Source organism: Dermacentor silvarum, chromosome 5 (genome assembly GCF_013339745.2).
Source record: "Dermacentor silvarum isolate Dsil-2018 chromosome 5, BIME_Dsil_1.4, whole genome shotgun sequence".
NCBI lineage: Eukaryota > Metazoa > Arthropoda > Arachnida > Ixodida > Ixodidae > Dermacentor > Dermacentor silvarum.
This window is the reverse complement of record NC_051158.1, coordinates 27,559,877-27,579,542: the sequence shown is the minus strand read 5'-3', so window position 1 is coordinate 27,579,542 and position 19,666 is coordinate 27,559,877. Positions and strand designations below refer to the sequence as shown.

General features: G+C 47.9%; 2 protein-coding genes across 2 annotated transcripts in view; both read left to right on the top strand.

Annotated features, from left to right (window-relative positions):
• Positions 1 to 19,666, top strand: part of LOC119453144 (zinc finger protein 425-like) — a 204,268-nt gene that overhangs the window by 41,770 nt on the left and 142,832 nt on the right. Inside the window, exon 3 of the mRNA XM_049667595.1 lies at positions 7,617 to 7,826. The gene's annotated coding sequence lies outside the window, so the exon portion shown is untranslated. The remainder of the gene's footprint in view (positions 1 to 7,616; positions 7,827 to 19,666) is intronic.
• The window catches only part of LOC119453142 (zinc finger protein 709-like), a 193,547-nt gene that overhangs the window by 38,212 nt on the left and 135,669 nt on the right, over positions 1 to 19,666 (top strand). The window lies entirely within an intron of this gene.

Genomic DNA, 19,666 nt, shown 5'->3' with positions numbered 1-19,666 from the left:
AGGGGAGCAGTCGACGTAATAAAACTTAATAGGAGGTATAGATTACACGTGTACGAGCCTACTCTACAATCTCCACTGATGATGATAAATAAATGGAACAGTTTTATAGGGATGTTTGGGTGGGAAATCAGGCAACTGGCAACTATGGCATCAACTCTAGAAATGGTGGACAAGGGATGATGGTAGAGTTTGCGGAAATAAATCGCCTTCGAATTATTAATACTTTCTTCCAGAAGTGCAGTAGCACAAAGTCAACCTGGAAAAGCCCTAATGGGGAAACAAATGAAATGGATTTTATCGACCCTTTTCGCGGTGATCTCGTGGGCGCTAACATGTTTGATCACGTGGTGACGCGTCTATTGCTTGCCTCAGCTGCCTCCATGTCTACAATGGATGTGTATGACGCCAGTGCGGCCTAGCAAACCTCCATTTGGGGAGATATCGTAGACAACACGAAGTTTTGGCCAGAGCTTTAGAGAACATGCAAAAGCACTTTTGGAGGTGATTAAGCTTAATCCAAACTGTACGAGCAGCGTATATGGTGCTTGCTTTCAAAGCGGAGCTACAAATGTATTCCCAGCTATCCAAACCTTACGCTCATGAATTGAATCAGGATTAGTGTGTTTTGCTCTTCGTTCTTTATTTGGCAAATAATTTGAAGCAGTGGCTTGTCACGTTTCTGACTCAGTAAAGTTCTTCAGTGCGGTCACTATCTGATTTTATTCTGCCTAATCGCTCGCTAGTGTGCTCAGTTTCGTTAGATTAATTCTTGCTATGCACAAGGCTTGAAATATAGCTGTTTGTACATTGTAATACCTTGTAGCAAAGACATATTATTGCTAGTAAATTGCTTACTCTTGGGGACTGTCACGAAAAATATTGCTTCAACCATTTGTGCGCTATTGTTGTGGTACCCTCATTTATTGTGTGTATGTAGTGTGCATATATTCAAGTGTGCGCCCATTCAATTATTATACTAGGAGAATGCCAGCAAACTTGAAAGTAGAAAACAATCGAGAAGCAGACATAGACAAAGTAACAGGAAGGTGGCTGCTTCTCGATTTCTTCTACTTTCAAGTTTACTGGCATTCTCGTAGTATAACCATGTACCAACTAGCCCAACAAGCCACTCTCATGAATTCATTCACTTATTCTTGACACTTTGGCAATAGAGTGGGCGAAAGTTTCTGTGCCAGTTGGGGTAAATGTGTTTAGATACTGTGTGCAAAACCTACTGTGACAGGAAGTGGCGCTACTCCCTTTATCATTGTTTAACAAGCGGTACTTACTCTGTACCGACGTACCTAGGTTGAAGCCCTTAAGGCTGAAGCCCTGAAGTGGTAATGGTTTCGTGTTCGTGTGCGGTCGCTGATGTGATTTACGGCGAGCCGCAGAATGCACCATCTCACTTCTCTTGAACAAACTGCTCCAGCGAAAAGGGTCAATACTCTGTCGTCAACCTAGCATAGTGCAGAATGTAGAAGTGTTAGGTATGGTAATGGCAATGATCCTAGGTTAATGACGTCTACGGTTGTTCTCAATTTCAAGAGAGAAAGACCAAATTAGTTAAGAGGAAACAGGCCAACCTAGACACAGTCAGGGTAAAGTAGATGAATTGAGGCTGGTGCTCTCAAACAAATATGCAGCTTTAGAACAGAAATATGAAGGTAAGATTAATGTTAATGGCTGAAACCATAACTCAGCTGATTTCAAAAGCAGAAATTGAAGTGGGAAGTAATGCACAAAGGTAAAAACTACCTAAGCTCTCCCATCAAAAAAGAACCTAATAAAGAAACAACAAACCATGAAAGTTCTCATACTGCAGGCATTATCAAATCGTGGCTGTTAGCTTATTGCTATCATTGAAAAGAAAAGTGTACAGTGTCGACCGCTTATAACGTAATTCGCCGGAGTCGCGAATATCCCCACTATAAGCGGTACCGCACTGTAACCGAAACATCTATTTTATTGCGATAATGGACACTCCAGGCACCTTTCTTCTATCGCTGTCACCGTGCTCTAGGTTTTGTATGCGCTTACTAAATAAATTAACAAGCATGATGTCACGTGCGCATAAGCAAACATGAACACATCTCGCTCATTGACCGCGGAAACGAACTGTCAAAACGCTCGAGTGACGAAGCGCGGCAAGTGAATTGACCTTCGTACTATGATGCCTCTCGCTTCAATGCAACCTATAAGCGGCGAAAACACAGCGCGCGGCGGACTTTCCCCGTTGCAGATTGCTTTCAAGATGGGGCCAAGGCGATCGTATCGCCGAAGTGGATTGTTGCAGATTACGTCCTGCTTCGGTCCACTTAAACCGTTCCGCATTGCTTTGCTGGCGAAAATCCTCTCCTTCTGCTTGCGCCAGTCCCGAACGCAAGTTTCAGATTCTCCGAACGCCCGTGATACGGCCCGATTTTCGTCCGTCTCCGCACACATGATCATTTTCCTTTTAAATGCGGCATCATGATGAACTTTGTACTTCATGCTGATAGAGCAGATGCAGAGAATGTGAAGACAGACGGTAGACTATTGCCTAAGCACGTGTACTGCAGCACATGGAGGAAGCTACAGTAGCTAGGCCCGAGAGTAGCTAGGCTCGACGCGCGTGCGCGGCGGCCATTTGAAATGCCGACGGCTATATGGTAACACAGATTTAGGTTCGTACTCGATTCTAACGAGCATGCGATTTTTGGGTCTGTTTTATCGGAAGAAAAGTGCGCGTTAGATTCGAGTAAATATGGTATTTGTGGCTTGGGGGGAGCGTTTGCCGTCTAGGTTGACTGCCGAATTTGAAGGCACCCGCACTGTAACCGGTATTTCGTGTCCCACAACTGCACTATAAGCAATACGCGTATACATGGAGTGCTATGGGAAAATTAACGGGAGTCTGAAAATACCTGTCTCGGTCATGAGTGTGGGTATGAAGGCCTTCTCGGACACAAGGTTATGTTTCGTTGGGACCAGTGCACAAGTTTCCGTGGAGTCAGTGGTGAATCATTATACCCAGTTGGTGTGTGTAATGTGGATGTGTCTTTGGGTTGGAGAGTTTTTAATACAGAGTTTACAGTTATTCCTCGCTCCTCGCATGATGTGATTGTGGGGATTGACTTTTTGCAATTGTGTGGTGCCATTGTTGACTGCCGCACGGGAGAACACAGTGTCGACACCAGTGTTTTGCCTGTGCTCTTTGAAGGTGCAGCTTGCCCGGAGAGTGTGTTTTGCGTGTCTGATGATACCGTTGTGCCCGCGTTATCCGCGATGTGTGTTGCCGTCGCCTCTTCATCTCCGACTCCTATCTCGTTCGATAGGAGTGTTAGTTCCGTACTGTGTGGTCTCAGTGACCAATGGATGCGTGGGGCTGTGGGCGCTAAACTGTTCCACTGAAGCAGCAGTGCTACCTCAAGGCCTAAAGATTGCAGGAAGACTCGCCTACATCGATGGCAGTACTTACAGAGCTACCCGATAGAGGAGTAACCAGTGTCTAGAGCCCCGGGAGCTCGAAGATACTTTCCATGATTGATAAATCACTCAGTGATCACGAGTGTCAAGTGTTGATGGCCCTACTTACTAAATACACCTCGGTATTCGACTTTGTGCAGCACGATGGCCCGCCATCGATTCCTGCATCCAGAACTCGTCACTGCATCAACACAGAAGCTGCCCAGCCAATCCGACAAAAACCCTATCGTGTGTCCCCATCAGAACGCAAGATAATCAGTGATCAAGTCCAAGAAATGCTATGCAAAGGCGTTATTCGAGAATCATCTAGTCCTTGGGCAGCCCCCGTGATATTGGTGAAGAAGAAAGACGGTACGTGACAGTTCTGCGTTGATTATCATCGCCTCAACAACGTTACTAAGAAAGATGTATATCCGCTCCCACGAATTGATGATGCCATCGAATGCCTCTTTGCGGCATCTTACTTTTCGTCTATTGATTTACGGTCAGGTTATTGAAAAATTCCTATGCACAAGGACGACCGAGAAAAGACAGCATTTGTAACGCCCGACGGACTATTTGAGTTTAACGTGATGCCTTTCGGGTTGTGTAACGCGCCCGAAACATTAGAAAGGTTCATGGACACAATATTACGTGGCTTGAAATGGGAAGTTTGCATGTGCTACTTAGATGACAACGTGATCTTCGGGCGAACGTTTACTGAGCACAACAAACGTTTGGACTTGGTCTTGAACTGCTTGGAGAAAGCGGGTCTTGTGCTCAATAAAAAAATGCCGTTTTGGGGAACGACAAACTCTTGTGCTAGGACATCTCGTCGCTAAAGAAGGCATCCGACCAGGTCCACAAAAGACTGTAGCCGTAGAAGCGTTTAAGGTACCCAACTCTGTCAAGCAGTTAAGAAGTTTCTTGGGCTTGTGCTCTACTTTCGCCGATTAATTCCCCGGTTTGCTGGCATGGCTCATCCCCTTACACGCCGTCTCCATAAAGGCGTTCCCTTTGAGTGGACTGCAGATTGCGACTCATCGTTTCGTCAGCTGAAGTTCCTGTTGACGTCCCAACCAATTCTTCGCCACTTTGATTCTTCATCACCAACTGAGATTCACACCGATGCCAGTGGTGTAGGCATCGGTGCTGTGCTAGTTCAGCGTATTGGCGACAGTGAGCACGTGATCTCGTCCGCTAGCCGGTCCTTGAGCCGCTCCGAGCGCAACTGAACAGTGACCGAACAAGAGTGTCTGGTGGTCATCTTCGCAGTGCAACGGTTTCGTTGTATCTCTATGGGCACCCCTTTATTGTGATAATGGATCATCATTCGCTATGCTGGTTTGTGAGTCTGCAGGATCCCTCAGGACGACTAGCGTGCTGGGCCCTCCAACTACAGGAATACCATTTTGCTATTTGCTGCAAAAGTGGCCGGCGACATGCTGACGCTGATTGTCTCTCTCGGATGCCACTTCCATCAACTGAATGCGATGCGGACAACTTTGATGAATACATCGCTTTTGTGTCCCCGGAATTTCTGGAGATGGATGCCATCATATACGAGCAGCACAAGGACGAGAGCTTACAACCGCTCTTCGCGGCAGCACAGGAGTCACCTGGAGGCAGTTGCTTTCGCCTACGCGATGGTGGCGCGCTGTATAAGAAGAGCTACTCCACCACCGGTGCACGCTACCTTTAAGTTGTCCCCAAGAACCTTTGCAGCCAAGTACTATACGCCATGCACGATGACCCAACTTCCGGTTATCTTGGTTTCACACGTGCGCTCTACAGGGCTCAAGAATGTTTTTACTGGCTTAAGATGCGGAAGGACATCGAATGGTACGTTGCCAGCTGCTCTCAGTGCCAGCGCTACAAGCGTCCTCCAGAAGCGCCACACGGCCTGCTTCAACCAGTTCCCCCTTCAAGCATTCCCTTTGAGCAAGTTGGTATAGATCTTCTGGGCCCTTGCCCGCGATCCTCCAACGGCAATCGTTGGGTTATTGTTTGCGTAGATCACCTTACCCGCTATTGTGAGACCGCCGCGTTGCCATCGGCCACAGCTACAGAAGTTTCTGTCTTGTTGCTGGCTCACGTTGTACTCCGACATGGACCTCCTCGCATAGTAATCGGCAATCGTGGGCGACAGTTTACCGCGGATGTAGTTGAAGAAACACTTCGTCTGTGTTCATGTAGCTTCCGCCATTTTACGCCCTACCATCCACAAACTAATGGTCTGGTCGAGCGTACAAACTGAACGCTTGCCAGCGTGCTGTCCATGTACGTTGATTTGGCACACAAGAATTATAACAGTATCTTGCCTTTCATTACCTATGCCTTAAATACCGCGAGACACGAGACTACTGGCTGCTCACCATTTTTCCTTCTTTATGCACGTCCGCCGCGCTACACCCTCGACACCATATTGCCCTACTTCGCTCATGTCGAGTCAATTGATGAGACCCTCTGTCAAGCAGAAGAAGCCCGACGCCTCACTAGGCTACGCACACCGGCATCGCAGGACTGGTCCAAAATACGCTATGACGGCCATCACTGCCACGTTTACTTTGATCCTGGTCACCTTGTGTGGCTCTGGACGCCGTTGCGGAAGCGTGGCTTGTACCAGAAGTTTCTCGCCCACTACGTCGGCCCCTACGTTATTCTGGAGCGCCTCGGCGAAGTGAACTATCGCATTGCGCGTCTCACGAGAAGTAGACGACGCTCGGCCAATGCTGAAGTGACACACGTCGCGCGTCTCAAGCGTTACAATCCACGAGATGACCGACTCGCCCGGTGGGCTTCGTCTGCCAGCAGGGAAATATCACGAGCTCTTGCCATGGACCACATCTGCCGCGCAGGCAACCACGTGAAAGAAAGAGGAGAACGACGTGAGCCAAGCTGCCTCTGGACTGCGCTCGAAACGCTCTCATCAACCAGATTCATCTTGTTCGACAATAAACACCTCCTGTGTAACAATAATATATCCGGTCCTGCACTATAAGTGGTTACGTTATAAGTGGTCTATACTGTACAATAATTGCATTCTATGGGTACTAACATATAGGGCAGTAACTTGGTGGTTAACAAGCTTGGGAACAAGTTAAGAACTGTGCAACGAGTGATAGAACGAAAAAAGTTAGCTGTAACTTGAAGAGACAGGAAGAGAGTGGCCTGGATCAAGAGGGCAAACAAGGGTAGCAGATATTCTAGTTGACATTAGGAGAAAAAAATGGAGATGGGCAGGCTATGCAATGCATAGGGCAGGTAATTGGTGGTCTATTGAGTTGCAGAATGGCTGCTAAGGAAAGAAAAGCGCAGTCCAGGAAGGCACAAAGTTATGTGGGATGAAGTTGCAGGCACAACTTGAAATAAGCTAACGCAAGACACGGGTAACTTGAGATCACTGGGAGAGGCCCAAGGCCATTGAAGAGCAGCACATACCCAATGTTACATGCTCAGTGACCCAAGTTGGGCCGATGTTGGTTTTCAACCCAGTTCCCTCGACACAGCAGCCAGATGCAGCCCATTTTTTACCACTGTGTCATGCAAGTTGGCGGGAAAGAAGTTAGGTGCGGACATGCATACATTCATACAGACCTACTGCTGACTTGGTGAAGCTCTTAAATACTAATGCTATTGCGTGAAAAGTGAACTTTGGCAATTACTGTGATGTGTTGGGCAGGTAACTGAGGGTCTATTGGGGCTACTGAATGGGTACCAATAGAACTGACGTGCAATCGTGGACAGCAGACATCTAAGTAGTGTGATGAAATAGAAAACTTGCAAGCATAGGATGGTATCAACTGGCACAAGATATGGGTCAAGTGGGATTCTCCAGTGGACATTACATAGGCTGATGGCGATCACCTTAGGATCTTGCAATCACTTTGCATTATAGAGCTTTGCATAGCTTTAGAATGTATCAGATGAAAGAAAAGTAAGCGATACCTTCTGCTGTCGCAAACCTTGCACTGAAAAAGGTTGCCCTGCTTTCTAGTATTCAGTATGCATTGTCCCTTGTAGCTCTTTAGGAATGCTGAACCGAAAGGGTTATGTTGTGTTCTTCGGCTGTGCAATGTAAGGTGCCCTGGCATTTATTCTATTGTTGGATTTACCTCTTGTTCTCGATGCTGTAAAAGGACTGCAATCGCTCCAATTATTTTCTGCAGGCCTCACAAATGCGATGAGCCTAGCTGAAAGTATCACTGCCAAAATGGCATGCCACGCCCCCTCCAAGGTGATGGGTCGGAAGGTGGTTGGCACGCAGTGCAGCTTCTTGCCTCTGGCTGACAAGTCTGTTGGGTGCTCCTTCAAAGTAGCCAGCAAGTCGACGAGCGTGCAGACTACACAGACTTTGGATCAGTCAAGCTCCACATCAGGTGGGCAGTGACCGGCACTTCTCTTACATTTGCTTGCTTGTGTGAGTTTGTGGTAAGTAGCCATGGGGGGGGGGGGTCTGCCTAGCTTGGTAAGACCTGCTCAAATGTGTATGACATTCTGCTGTGGAGGACATATTAGCATACCTGCCAATGCTGCCGAATTGTCTCGGAGCCTCCCGAATTTTTCTCGCATCTCCCGATTGTACAGACACGACCTCAAATCTCCCGAAAAGTGGCGACCACTTTTTTTTTTCTCTTTACGGCCTGTAATATAGCCATGCAAAAAAGTGGCGCGGGAGCAGTTCGTCACCAGCATGCACCGTGAATCCTGGTAGCGGCCGCCAGCATTACCACGAACGCGAGCAGCCGACGGGTGCTGCCCTATTGGATTTTCCGGATTGGCTCGTCTCAGGCTAGGTCGAGCGTTTTTAGCGATGCAGTCGTTATATGACGGTGAGTGCGCTAGGTGTATGGGTGTTCTGTGGCTACGCTTCAGTTGGCTTTGTCAGGTTGTCAAGTGAAGTGCAAATGCAGAACTACTCATTGTTTCCCTGATGGTGAATTCCAATGGCAGATTCGGAGCACTTCCAGTAGCAGTCTTTCTGCTCCATGCTGAGCAAGTCTGTTCCATTGGCAGATTGAGAGTGCTACTTGTATGTTTCATTGGCAGATCTGGAGTGGCTCCGCCGCCATATCCACTCTACGGAGCAGCTCTCTCTACTCCGCGAAAAGCGGTGGATTCGACCGGAAGTTGCAAGCGCCCCACGCGTGCGCAATGCGTGGCATACCACGTGACCGACGCTATGCACCGCCCAAACGTGCTCGTTCTTCGCGCGCGCCCGTGAACTGCCATCAGGCGAGTCGCAGCTCAGAAGCAATCATGAGTGGTGCATCGCAGCGTCAGCTCGCGCTTTTACTGCTTGCGGAGAGCGATGATTCTAGCTCTAGTTCTGAATCGACCAGTGAGAACTCAAGCGATGAAGAAGCTAACGTATGCAAAAAGGCTTTCGACGTCATGTTTCGGCCGCCGGAGAAGAAAGCGAAAATTGCGCACTTGTACTGTGGGATAAAAAAATACTAACCTTACAGATTTCATTCGCTTGTGCAGTCTGATCGCTTCTTTTGTTTTTTATTTCCACCCTCGTTATCTTCCTTTTTATTTTTGCATAACTATATGCCTGTACAAATACTGTTTATGAATGTATACCGCATTACGTGTAAGACATGTGTGAAACTTCCAAGTTCATATTGAAGTTGAACAAACAAATGATTCATAAAATCAGTTTTTCTCTTAGGCATATAATCAGTTTATTTACTTTTTCTTTCACTTGTCATTGTAATCCAGTTATTTCAAGGACACGGCTCAGCAGTGCCATTTTCTCCTTGTGCTGTCTCGCCCTCTCTTCCCAGCTTTCTTCTTTCTGCTTTTTTCTTTCCTCGTGTTGTGCTGCTCTCTGTGATTCCTTCTGTGCTTGCAGCTGCTTCATTTCTTCAAGAAAAAATTTCATATCTTGCCATCTGGATGTGGAAACATGCGGGGACCTGGTTTTTCGTCTTTCAGCGGTATTTGTCTGCCCTGTCGATGTACTCTGAGTACTCTGCAAACTTTGCAATTCTTCATCAATTTGTGATCCATCCGGCGTCTCCTCCACCTCCCCTGACGAATGTACTTTTTTTTCTCTACATGCTCCAAGTATCTTTTCTCGAAACGACGCCGTAGCCATCTCGGAAGTCCTATGGTTCAATGCGTTCGTCCAGAGCAGCTATCTTGGCCAGCTCCTCATCGTATGGCACCTCGCTCGGAGAATTTCCCGACTTCTTATTGTGACCAGTTGCAGACGTTCTTCGCCTAATTACAGTCTTAAAGCGACTGCAGCATTGCTCTCCGGTCCGCGTTATGCCCATTATTTTATTGAGATTTTCCGCTATGCGGTCAAACATTTCCTTTTTATTTCTAAAATTTTTCATGGGTCCTACCTGGGGGAAATATTGCTCGTAATAATCAAGCATCAACTTTGTTTCGCCCGCCGTCCATTTGCAGGCTGCACCTGAAAATGTTCAAACCACAATTATAGGTATATCATATGAAAATTAGCCTCAAACGGGGTTACTGCGGCGGCTGGTTCTCTGGCTTGGTTCCCTGGCTTCATGCTGCTGCTGTATATCATCCACACTGCTTCCAGGATCTGAGACTGAAAATTGAGATTGAAAATGGACGAGAATGAGGGCTTGGCCATACAGCGCTGAGCCACTAGGGGAGAAGAGACGACACCATGACGGCTGCAATTGCAAAATGGTCTCCGTGCCGAGAAATTGCGCATTCACTGTGTACTCACACCACTCTTCTTTTTACTGTTAATAATTAAAGGGCAACTCCGGCGATTTTTCTATGTCAACGGATGTCGATGAAATTCGCTGGGTATATTCCTCTGAACACTTCCGTCATGCCCTAAAAATAGCAGGCTTGAGAGTTGCGCAGATTTTTTACAAATGAATGTAATTAATTGCCTCGAGCACCCTACCTTACCTCCTCCTCAGTTACAGGCCACATTGTGTATGATGTCAGGAGTGTACCACGCAGAGCATGCCGGGATCATGCAGACGACAGGGACGAGAGCACCACCATTGACGAGAGCTCAGGAGTCGACGATCGTGAGCTAGTGCTTGGTGTGAGATGTTGCTGTCGCGAGAAGTTGCGTTCCCTGTAGACGAGCAAGTAATGGGGGGTGGCAAGCGGTGTGACATTGTCACCTGCATGAATTTCAGCCCTCGCCATCCGCAAACACAGTTTGAGCCGATGCCGATTGCGTTCAACCGAGGTTAAGCCTATCACAGTGGCCGAGTTCGTGTGTCTGCTGCTGGTAGACCTGAGCGACTGATATGAAGCTTATAAAGCCATTAGGATGAAGAAAGCTGCTTCTGTAGTTCAGTTTTTGACCATACGGATTTGAAATAAACCATTCCTCATTTCGTACTGTGCACACGCAAAAAGCTAGAAGCGACGACGCGACGCGCAATCAACATCCGTATACGTTGCCGTTCTCGAATGCGGCCAGTCGCACTGGCCGGCGCTTCCCTAAATGAAATGTGACTACGGACATCCATGGATGTATTTTTACCCATTGTTATGATGACTCATTATTTAGCTTACGAGGTGCACTGTCTGCCTCATATCCCAAATGGGCAGCAAGTGGAGGCCCCTTCGATACAGCATGCGTAAACAACCGTCTCGTTCAGCTGCCAACGATGTCATACTTCACAGCATTGGCGTTTCCGCGAGAAAACTATGCGTTCTCTAAATAAACAATCATATGCGCAATGTCCTACTCTATGTCTACTTTACGGAACACTAATTGCGTGCATGGCGAGAATACGAAGAATGATAAGCAGGTTGCACAACAACGCTCCCCTATACTACGGTCTCCCGCTCGCTGTTTTTGAAGGTGTGTGGTCGCTCATATCAGTGTGACCCAGAGTGATGTAAAGGTGCTTACATGCACAAAATCTGCGTGTTTTGATATGTTCTGACATTAATTGATGTCACCGATGAGCAGCTATCTCAAGCGAACAACGAGTGGTCGCTGTATCTGCCGATGTAAACAAATGCACTGGTCGGTGCTTGGACTGTCAGCGGCGTTCTTGCGGGATACAAATGCGGAAAGTCGTACTCCACATTGAGCATGCGAAGTGGTTCCCTGAGAAGGGGTAAAACACGTAACATAGCAAGCAGCACATATAACAATCAGTGGTTAGGGCTACCCTTGGTCTTGATGTTGCAACGCGATATGTTGCGCATGGGCGCTGGCTCTAGTGGTGGCGGGTCGAATGCGGACGGCGATTCGTGGCTATTGAATTCGTCTGAATCATAACTGTTACTGTTTGACAGATCCGAATGGGTGATGCAGCTTACAATGTCACCCGAAGGTCTCCAAAGGTCTGGCGCGGTCACGAATAAGCTGAGCGTCTGCTCTTTGCGAGTTTCGTTTGCCCCGCGGGCGATACCGGCATGCGTTGTGTGCCTTCGCCGCCGGGGGTACACTCGTGACGTCACACGCAGAGGTTCGCTCGGCGGCTTCGTCAGGTTTCGGTTTTGTTTTTGCGCTTTTTTGCTTATTTGAAAATAATTTCGAATTTGCGGAACAATTCTCCTATCAGGGGCGTCACAGGAGGGTCTCGGGAACCTAAATATTTTATTAGCTTGACATGGTCAAAAAATAGCCGGATTTGCCCTTTAAACAGTTTATTAGTAACCTGAAAAACCGCATCTGTGTTTATTTCAACGAACGTGAACTACAAATAATTCAGCATCTTTTTTGACAAACTCTGTATTTTTCACTGAGATATCAGGCAAAGTAACCGACTCATGAATATGCATTAATGCCTCAGTTGTTTTTACAGGCACTTGCAAATAAAATAAGAACAAAACAGCTTCGGCAAGAGTATTGTTACCAGCGAATTACAGGGTACACATCTAAGGAAGGAAAATAAAATTTGCATAATTGGGTTAAATTATGTTTCTAGCTGTTATTCAACAAACGACGTAAAAGGGACTAAGAAACAAGACAAGGCGCATCCGTGCTACAGTTCCACAAACTGCACACACTGTGACAGAAAGCAATGAGAAACATTGTGTAAGCACGTGCACAGCAGGGCACATGCGCGAAAGTTTTTTTACAATAGCCAAATCCACTCACCTTCCGCGTCGGCACGTGCCGGGTTCACCATTGACGACAGGAGGACACTTACACGGGGTGTGATTTCCATCAGAACACAGGAGGCTAAAATTTAAAACAAAACCTTTTTCATACACAGCTCGCGCACGAGTTCAAGCCGAACAGGTTCGGAAAACGGCGCGAAACGCAAGGAATGCTGGGCGCTTCCGGAAGCAAATGTGCGCTAGCACCCCCTGCCATTTGCTCCGGAGGGAGCGCCTGTGTTCCATTGTCAGATTTCGTTCGGTTGCCCTTGCCGGAGTGGAGTCCTCCGGCGCAGAGTTCGTCGGTCACTCCGAATCTGCTATTGGAATTCACCATGAGTTTAGTTGGAACTATGGATGGCACTTTCAAAAACCAAGATTAAGGGCCGTATTTTCCAGTCTATAGCTCGCACCTTTGTATAAGACGCACCCCCCTCAAAATGGCAGTTTTTCCTGAAAAAGATGTAAGTCGCACCGGTGTATAAGACGCAGCTGTACGTTCGGTAAGCGATATTAAAAAGAAAAATTACAGTAACGTTCCACTCGGTGAACACGGGTCACGCGCAAGCGTATGAGTGCCATATATTTCCACTCCAGGCACATTTCTGCCATCGTGACTGCTGCGATGTTCCGTATAAACTCCAAGGGCAATAGCATTGTCCCTGCGAACCGTATGCTGCATGTGCGAGTGAAAGCCTGCTACGGTGAGCCGAATCACGCACAAGGGAGGAAAGCGGGAAGGCGCGCTAGCGCGGAAGCTACGAGGGAGATAGCAACTCAGATAGCAACTGCGTAGTTTGCGCAGCGGCGTGTGCTGTATCTTGATAGCGATCTGCAGATTCGACGACTTCTGGGTCGGTCAACTCACGGTCGTCCTGCCGCCGCTTGCGTTGCTGCTCCATCCTTCTTGCGTGGCGCTCGGGAACTCGATCACGAAAAGAACCTGGCACCTCGATATCGCGCACAGAAGCCAGAGCAGTTAAGTCAACCAGCATGCTTCGCGTGGCCATAACATCGCATCCGATTTTGACCGCAGTTTTTCAAAGAAAAAAAAAAGTACTACGTATGTCGCAGTGTTCTATAAGACGCACCGACGGAAAATTCAGAAGAGAAAAACGCATCCTATACACCGGAGAATACGGTACCTGCAAGTATTTCTGAGCTCATACACGACTTAGTTTCTGTGCTTTGTCACTTGTGGGTTCTTAGTGTCTCACAGGAAACCAACCACTGCGGGTTCGAGCTTAGCGAGCCACAGGGCCGCGTCAGCCATCACCTCCAGCACCGCTACGCGCGAGCTCACGCCGCAACGGGCTACCGAGTGATGCACGCAAAAACACAGTAATTCCCTGAGATAACGAAAACCGTTTATTGAATCCGTCGGTACCAGCACTGCACAAATGCCCGTGAGGCGGGGAACCAAAGGGGTCCCGCACCAAGGGCAGAAATACAGAAACAGGCGCCTGTAGCACATTGCTGTGAGAGCACAGGCTTAAGCTGGGACACGCCGCTAGGAAAAGTCCCGGCGGCTATGCTACTTCCTCTGACGATAACCAATGGGTCAACTTGCGAGAGCTTGGGCAATCTCCTTCGGCTTGGGCTTTCGGCAAGTGCGGCTCGGCGTGGTACGACCTCGCGTAAGCACTAGGCACCGCTCGTCTGCTTAGCGTCAGGAAAGGATCAGCACAAAGGCACCGTGCGCGAGCTCAAGTCCTAGTCACAAAGGTGTCGGCAGACGAGAGGAAAGCATGTACAGCAAGGTTACACTCTTAGAGGGAACACACGAGCGCATGGTCCGCGGAGCGATAACTGCTGGCAAAATTTCGAAACACGGAGCATTCGCATAGACTCATTCGGGCGGTGCGTGCCCTGCATTTTCTGCTACTTCTCCGCCCCAGCGCTAGCAAGGGCTGGCCCATCTGGCTTTCCTTTTTTTTTTTTTTTCGCACTGTGAAGTGCTGATACCAACCTTGCCTCCCGCTTGTTGAATAGGCGGACATTATATGGTTGGATGGGCAAACTTGGTATGCTCGCTGCATTGGGCTTCAATTGTTTTGTCTCTTATGAAAAGCAGACATTTACTGCAAACAGTATGTGAAAAACATACGACTAGCTTATCGGTTAGCATTGACACAAGGTTGCGGAAGTGACAGGCTTCGTTATCACTTTTGCACAATTCCACAGTTAGGGGTTGCTCCACAACCATTATTCAGGTAAATTTTCTCAGCTGTGAGCAGCGCTTCGTTTCATAAAACTGCATGTCCAATCGATATCACAAATATCCTAACTATGGAGCTTCTGTGGACGTTGCTTCAATGAGCAAGAGCCAAGTCGAGTTAAAACATGCGAGAGACTGCAGCAACAAACAAAACTATCTTTTTTTTTCTGCTTGCTGATTACCCAATGAGCAGCAGGCAGAGTGGCAGCTAGATAAATCCCACTGCGGAAAAACGAATGCGCTCTCCAGCGCTTGTCGAGCGCAAGGGCGGAGAAGTAGCAGACGAAGCGGGGCACGCGTCGCCCTTACGAGTCTATGCGCATTTGCCGCGTTTACAAATCTCGCCGCAAGCTAGCGCCGCGTGGGCCTGCCGGCCACGCGCTCGCGTGTTCCCTCTAAGAGTGGACCATACTATACGTACTGTGCGCTGATCCTGGAGATAAGAGAGCCATGCACAGTCACACGCAGCCAATGCAGCACGTAGTGACGTCAGCACGCTGCCCTCACCGCAAACCACCCCGTGTGGAGCGCCACCGCTGGAACCAGTTGTGAGCGGACGGGGATAGGCGAGGGGGATGGCAGAACAGGTGAAGCTCGCGCAATGGTGCCAGCGGCCCCCCTCAATCCCCACACACTTCGCGGAGTCGTGACAAGTATGGACTCTGCACCATGTCCGCCGTTTTGCACGGCGGTAACATTTGTGTGTGTGGGGGGATGGTGAAAACTTTTTAACCCCCCCCCCTCCCCCTGCGTGGCGGTCTCCCGAATTTTCATGTTGCGAGGTTGGCAGGTATGTATTAGCTGGTTTGTGTTTCTTGTCTGCATTCTGATTGGGGCAAAATGCAAAAACACTTCTCTGCTCAGCACATTGAAGCACCTTAGGTGGTCGCGCTTAATCCAGAGCCCTCTTGCCCTGGTGTTGTTGAAGCCCTTGCGTGGCTTTACACAAATGGTAAACCCAGTGAGTGCCTTAGTTATGCCTAAATCAGTATATTAATGTATAATCATGGATACAATGCTGAATGTAAGTCAACAGCTGTGTCTCAGGCGAATAAAATTCAAATAGAATTCTATAATGCAGTTAACTACAAAACATTCTTTGTGTTTTATCAATATGCTCATTCATTGAGAGAGGCGAGAACTGCACGGGAACTGTCAGGATTCTTGTTCTGGGACAGCTTTGAGTCAAGACATCCCACAGCAAAGGTCTAAGCAGCTCTAGGCAGCTCTAGGCACGCGCAACACTGTCATCAGGCAATGAGCAGCATGTGCCGGGCACCTGAGGTGCACACCAGCTATCGCTTCAGCCGACCTGTAGGTGTCTTCAAGTGATTGCTGGCCGTACACTCATTTTGATCCTCTCCTGTCGATAGCAGCTTCAGGTTTTTTGCACAGTGTTTGCAGACCGCAGTGGCCGACGAGACTTCTTTCGTACCGCCGAATTATCCCAGAGGATAGTTGTTCTTCCGCAGCACTCCTGTTACAATGTGCTAAAAGCTTTTACTAATGCGAAAGGTCAAGCCTTTCCACTTCGAGACGTGAGACACTAGTGAGCAAATTCCATTGTCTTTGCAATGAGTTGAATCTGCTGTTATCAGTCGAACTCGTGCACGGTGCTCACATATAAATTCCACCATAGTGTCTTCAAGGTCATTGTCAACTGGGTAGCCTTTGTGCAACAAAGCTTCCAGTGAAAATTGACAGTTACACTGTTAGTATTTCTATTCACAGAAACCAAACGGTGCACTGCCACAATCCTGCTGTACGCTTCCACCTATTTTATCACATTCTTTGCAAAGGCACTAATAAAGTCATGCCTGGAGATTTTATTTTTGCACCCCTAGCAGTATTAGCACGTTTGCACAAATTGTGCAAAAATTTTGAAAATTTGCCGTGTTGGCCACAGTAAAGACAAAAAGTGATGATGCTTCTCATTATAACAACTGCAAACAACACAAACTTTTTATTTTGGTTCACAGTATATTTGGCAAACACGGGAAGACTGTGCTAAAGGTATTTTACAACACCTGACCAAGGCCTAGTCTCTTTGTAAATCAGGCGGTTGCAGCATAATATCTGCAAAATGGTTTGCGTGATGTTTACTGGCACTATGTGGAATTAAAATATGTTCTTTGTCACAGCGTGATAATAATATATTCGCTGACTGATTTTGTCGGACACCCTATTTTCCGGACCTGCCCACATATTCGGACTCTGCCATGGTATCGCAACGCGCTCCACAGGCTCAATCTATAACAACCAAAATTTCGCATGTTTCAAACTCTTCTCATTCGATTTTGTGGACTTTTTCTCTCAATCGAAAGTGAAGAGCTACCGAAAATGTAAACATCGACACCATGTGGGTTTTCTGTAGCCTCAAACCCCTGTTGCACATATCTCGCACGTCATTTCAGAGCTTCCATTTCTGGTACAGCCTCGACAGCAGGCACCGCCTGCTGCACCCCCCACGAGGCTTCTCGCTGTCGTTACTATTGGCACTTGTCAGTCGCGTATGGTCAGTTGTATACTCGGCCAGAAAATATTGCGGGGCACGTCAGCGCGAAGTGAAATGGCCCTCCGTACCTTCTAGCGGCTCATCTCTATTGTCGAGACCCAACGCTTGCACGCCAGCGCGCCCTTCTGTGACTGCAAGTGTGCATGTTTCCACGCTTCCTCCTTGTATGTTGGCGATATCCAAGTGTATAGCCGCGAGGTGCCGCTCTTTTGATTGGCGCTGTGGTAGCTTCGACAGGCAGAACTATGTGAAGCGTAAGCTGGCCCACGCTGCATGCCGCGACGCTAGGCTCAGCTGCTTCAACAAGGGATCGTCTGCAGTGGTTTCATCGGCAGCTGCTACGGATGGCGCTAACACCGTCTTCGTTGTCCACCTCCACTTCGATAAATGCTTTCAAGCGAGAAAATTATAGCAGATTGACGATTGAATGTAAGGCCACCGTTATCTGGCAAGTGCAAAGTGGCTGATTGAAAGCGGATGCCACAAAGGAATTTGAAATCTCAAAGCAGACAATATTAGACTCCCTTTTTGACATTGTCCTCTAAGGCTCGTAGAAATCCGTGGAAAATTTTGAACACTCCAGATTCTCTGACTTCATCATTTTTTACTATTCTTAAATATAATTTATACAGGTGGACTTCACAAACAGTCACGAAGCATTCACATGCTGTGTCACACCCCGTGAACACGGCGCCAACGCCGAACCAAATTCCAAAGCCGACTTATCAGCTTCCGAAAATAATCCCATGAAAGCAAGGACAATTAATAATGGGACCTCTGGTGCGTGAGCGAACGCTGGTTGCTGTTCAAAGACCGAGTCTGAGCCCAGAGTTGTCAAAACACAACAAAATATATTCTTCACACAAGGCAGTTACACACACACACTTCTGCACTCAGGCTAGACTCATCACAATACAATTCAGATGGGTATTCACAAAACAAAGGAAAATAATTAACAACAAGCACTAAGAGTCCAACACGTTTATATAGCCTTCACAGGCGTTCTCGAACCTTCCTATCTGAGTTGTGCTCCCGTAGCATGGCCAAAGCCTAGGAATCTTCTAGTCCATTCTCGCATCTTCGACCGCCGCCATAGGAGCGTCGTCGAGGGGGGGGGGGGTGATTCATTCGTTGGCGCGCGCTGTTGTACTCTCTCTCACTCTCGACTCTCTCGACTCGCCGGGTAAGAGGGTCTGAGAGGGTGTTTCGGCGCGCGCTCTCTCTCTCTTGTTACCGTGGCCTTCGTATGACTTGCAGATGCTTCTAGACTCCGTTGGTCGCATCTGCTGTTTAAGGCGTATGCACTCTCCCCCTCTGTTGAATTTACCGCGGGGCCGGCGTGCTTATTTCGCTGGCTTGCGTGACACGGCGCGCACTTTGATTATGCGCTCTTTTGTTACATGCAGAAATACTCAGAAAATCGAAAAGGACCACTAGGCATCATTTGTTGTATTATACGTGAAATCACCGTCAATACATCCCAAATCAAAAGAAAAGGAAGCTCATAATTAACTTTAGTATCGGTTCTTCTTGCGGATTTCATAATACAGTCGAGCCCACTTATAACGATAACGATATACAATGTTTCCTGTGGTGAAATGTCCCGCTTGCTACAATGCCCCCAGGCCGCATTATCAGTTATAACGATTTAGTCCGGCCACTGGGTGTCCTGGGTGTCAACACAGTCAGCAACCGGATGGAGGAAGGTGGTGGGGGGCGCATTGGCCTCTCCACCATAATTTTTCTTGCAACAGCCATGCCATTCCTTTATTTTGATTTTTTTTCATGCAACCCGGTTATAACAATGAAATTTTCGTGGCACTTGAATATTGTTATAAGTGGGTTCAGCTGTGCTACTTTTGTTTCATTTGTGCAGCATCGAGGCCTTCTATTTCCACATCAACAACCAGCGGGGAAAATTCACAGCAGGGATGCCTCCACCTAGATCATCTCTGTGACTATGAGGCTGATAAACTGTTACGTACGGAAGCACATGCCAAGGTCCATACTGGCAAGCATCTGTTTAAGTGCCATTTGTGCCCTCAGAGCTTCTCAAGGAAAAGCACCCTGAAGAGCCACTTGTGCGTCCACACGGGTGAGCGGCCATTTCAATGCCCTTCATGCCTTCAGAGCTTCTCACGAAAAACCAATCTGAAAGACCACCTGCGCACCCACACCGGTGAGAAGCCATTTCAATGCCCTTCGTGCCCTCGGGCCTTCTCACAAATGACCCACCTGAAACACCACCTGCGCACTCACACAGGCGAGAAGCCGTTTCAGTGCCCCTCATGCCCTCAAATCTTCTCGCGCAAGTCCAGCATGAATAGACACCTACAAACCCACACTGATGAAAATCCATGGCAGTGCCCTTCATGCCCTCGAAGCTTCTCGCGCAAGTCCAGCATGGATAG